The sequence below is a fragment of the Mustelus asterias genome, chromosome 26 (assembly GCF_964213995.1).
Source record: "Mustelus asterias chromosome 26, sMusAst1.hap1.1, whole genome shotgun sequence".
In the NCBI taxonomy this organism is placed as follows: domain Eukaryota; kingdom Metazoa; phylum Chordata; class Chondrichthyes; order Carcharhiniformes; family Triakidae; genus Mustelus; species Mustelus asterias.
Window position 1 is genome coordinate 36,934,306 of NC_135826.1, and position 4,195 is coordinate 36,938,500.

A 4,195-nucleotide genomic window follows, 5' to 3' on the forward strand; every position below is an offset into this window, starting at 1 on the left:
ATGCTGCAGAAAGTGAGAGTCGGGCTGAATACTTCATCACATGCTGGTTCCCTGACATTCCAGGAACAGCCTGGGATCATCGGCTTAACATTTGCTGACAGCTCAGTAAGAATTGCACCTTCTCCATGGGTCTGTGCTCACTTCCTCTTTAGTCTGCTGACTTGCAGGAATGCCATTCCAATCTGTGAAAAATTACACTGGGCAGCTCAAGAGAAGCAGCTGCATTCTTTATGTGTCTGAGCTGAAGAAAGCGCGGCAAAAAAAAAATCCGTCAAACCCTTGTTTAACTTTGTACAGAAATTGCAGCGATTTCTAGTTCATTTTGTAATCAACAAGGACATTCCGCAGAAACAAAAGGAGAAAAGGGGGAAACGTGCAGAGTGGTATATAGAGGAAGACAGAGAGGGAAAGGGAGGCAGAAAATAGGGATGAGAGAGGCAGAAAATAGGGAAGGGAGAGGCAGACAGAAACAGAGAGAGGCAGGAGAGAGGTGTGACAGAGGGAGAAAATGAGTCAGAGACAAGGGGGACAATAGTGTGTCGTAGTGTGCAGTGAAAGAGATAACAAAGTTAGACAATCAGGGAAAAAGAGTCAGAAAAGAGAAAGGGAGAGAATGAGACAGAAAAGACTGAGGGAGAAAGGGGGGAGATTGAATGATCACACAGAGGAGCAGAAAGAAATTTGTCAGAAGCAGTTCCGAAAAGGTTTACTGGACTAATACCAGCAATGGGCAGAGTATTTCATGAGGAAAGGTTGGAGAGATTAGGTTTGTATCCACTAGAGAGAGGCAACTTGATCAAAACCTTTAAGATCCTGAGGGGCATTGACAGGGTGGATGTGGAGCGGATGATTCCTGTTGTCAGAGACCAACCCCTGTCTGCCGAGGCGTGTCTGTAAAGAGCTAATTCAAGTGAAATGCCAGTAACCTTCCACACCTCGCCTTCTCTCTGGTACCTTCACAGAAGCTGCTTGGGCACAATGCAATAATAAAAGCCATCACAAAGTAGACATGTCAAATCAAATTGATAAATGGAATCGTGCCATATTGCACTCAATGTAAATGAATCATGCTTGTGCCTTCCCTGCCTTCATTGTGCCTTTTCTTATCCTAGCAATTGCAGCATGAACAGAAGAGGACTGTTGATTTTCAATGGAGGATGACCTTGGAATGTGACCTCTAGCATCATAGGGCCTAAAAGAGCAGGCTGCAGACTGCACCAGCCTACAATAGTGACTACATTTTGGAAGTACTTATTGACTGTAAAGTACCCCAGGACATCCTGTGATGGTGAATAAAGTAAAGGTAGAAATGCCAGGACAGAATTTTACAGCCCTGTAATGGCACTGGTAGGGCTGGTTAAAAGTTTATTGACTTTGGTAGGACTGGAAATTCTTGCTAGTGGGAGGGGTCATAAAGTTCAGCCCCAAGTCTTTCTTCAGTATCAGCATTGGCAGCAGTAGTCAGGGTTGGCTGGTTGACAACCGCAAGGGTGGTGGTAGACTGGTAGGGGCGGCAGGATGAATACCATCACCCTGAGAGAGGGCAGCAGGTTCGTGATCCACAGCCTATTTCCACGTAGCCCGGGTGGCACCTCAGCAATCAGTAATCTGCTGGAGCCGCTTTGAGCAGTGGTTGGCACAGCTATGGTGGCAGTGATGTGAGCTTGTGGGGCAGTAAGCTCAGTTTGCATATGAACAGAGTGTGCTTCCGTGAGAGCACTCAGTGAGTGGCTGCTGCTGCATTGGAAGCTGCAGCATGGGGGCCATCAGATGCTGCTCTGGATTTGGCCACTGCTTCCAATGCTGGGAAGGATAGGCTCCAGGATCTGCACGAAACTCAGTGCCAAGGCAATGTTACATCCTTCCTGATAGTGAAAACAAGCTTCATAATGCATGTATGCTGTGTATACCCATCAGCTTTCCTCTGGTTGCCCTATGAATTCCTCATCTGAGTCCTCTACAGCAGAATGCGTGAGGAATCTCATCATCCAGCAAGCTGGAATCTGCACTGTCCTTGCCCCGTATCCTGGCTGCGACTCGGTCACCTCAGGCCTCTCGCCATATGCAGATCTTGTTTCTAATGTCTCCTTTAAGATGGGGATAGCGTCAGTATCTAAGCTGATAGCTGCAAATGTGAAATCTCATGACTGTGCTGTGTCTTCATTATAAGGTTAGAAGGTGGGATTGAGGGATAACATGCAAAAGTGGACAAGTGTTTCAGAGATATATGGTTGCGAGCTGTGTATGTGGGAGTGAAAGATATGATGAAAAGGTGTGCAGATGGCACAGTGGTAACACTGCTGCCTCACACGCCAGGGACCCAGATTAATTCTGGCCTTAGGTCACTGTCTGTGTGGAGTTTGCATGTTCTCCCCATATCTGGGTGGGCTTCCTCCCAATGCTCTAGTTTCCTCCCACAGTCGAAAGATATGCAGGGTAGGAGGATTGGCCATGCACAATTGCCTCTTGGTGTCCAAAGATATATAGGTTAGTTGCATGGTAAATGCACTGGGTTATGGGGATAGACACAGTAAGAGTTTTAACAACACCAGGTTAAAGTCCAACAGGTTTATTTGCTACCAAATAAACCTGTTGGACTTTAACCTGGTGTTGTTAAAACTCTTACTGTGTTTACCCCAGTCCAACGCCGGCATCTCCACATTATGGGGATAGAGCAGAGGTGAGGGCCTGGGTGGGATGCTCTTTCTGAGAGTCAGTGCAAACTCAATGGGCTGAATGGCCTCTTTCTGCACTGTAGGAATTCTGTGGTTTTTCTACAGAGTCTAGATGATGGTTAGCTCAGTTGGTTGGATGGCAGGTCCATGATATGGAGCAACACCAACAGCGCGGATTCATGAGGTTGTTCATGAAGGCCCAGCCTTCTCAACCTTGCCCTTGCCCCTTGCCTGAGGTGTGGTGATCCTCAGGTTAAATCACCACCACCCATTGAGAGGGGAGTGCAGCTTATGGTCATCTGGGACTCTGGCGACTTTACTTTTTTGATGAAGAGATTGATTAAAACAAGGCAGACGTGTTGGGGCTATTGGCTTTTCCCCATGGTTAAAAATATTAATAGTTGGAGAAAATAATTATGAGGGCTAATGTGAAATCTCAAGATTCAATATGCCTTGACCATCAATACTCTTACGGGCAGTAGCCAATTTGATGGATTCAATTTGCAGATGCTGTCTTTATTAACAGGAACAGTTTCAGTGAACATATTGTCTAATACTAGGTGTGACCAAGATGGAATGGACTCACTGAACCTGCATTATCTGGGAATAACCAATGGGTGGGATAGACTCACAGGGGGAAATATTGACTCCCATAATGGGGGGAATTTTACCATTTTGAGTCTAAGTGCCGAATCCAGGCGTTAAATAGATTCGCGCTTGGAATCTTCTTTCCAGCGCGCCATATGTGTTTTGCCGGCTCCGGTCCGATTCGCGCTGTGGGCGGGGCTTAGCGCTGGCGGATCGATCGGAGCTCTGAACTGCACATGCAGTTCGAAAAAATCTGACAGCGCGCCGGGCGCAAAACAAAAGCAGAAAGTGGCTCTCGGACACAGACCATCTGGTTGGCGGGGGGGGGGGAGGCTGGTTGGGAGAAGGGGGGGGTGTGACGTATCATCCTCTGGGGAGGGGATGGGAAAAGGGGGGGTGTGACGTATCATCCTCTGGGGAGGGATGGGAAAAGGGGGGGCTGTGACGTATCATCCTCTGGGGGGGGGGGGGGGAGAAGGGGGGGGGGGTGACGTATCATCCTCTGGAGGGGTTCCGCTGCAAGTCTGCGGCCGATTCCTCCTCCCCACCGGAGGAACGATTCCCTCTGCTGGAGTGGCCGCATACTTCAAACACCAAGACTGTCATCATTCACCTCAGCGTTCCGCTGGTCAACTGAGTGAATTTGAACAAGCAGTGGGAATTATCAATGTTAAGCTGCTTCAGCAGTGCAAAAAAAAACACACCATCCTCGCCGGGGTACCAAGAGACAACTCAGATCCAAATGAATAACTCAAGATTATTTATCCTTCTATTTACTCCTTCGGGAAGAACATGGCTCATATCACAAATCTAGTCTTTGACATTTACCCTGGTCGTTTCATTCTGCATCAGTGCCCTGAACAGATGGTGCAAAGAAAGTGTGGCACTGTTGCGTTCCGCTGAGGTGAAGGATGACAGTGTTGGTGTTTGAA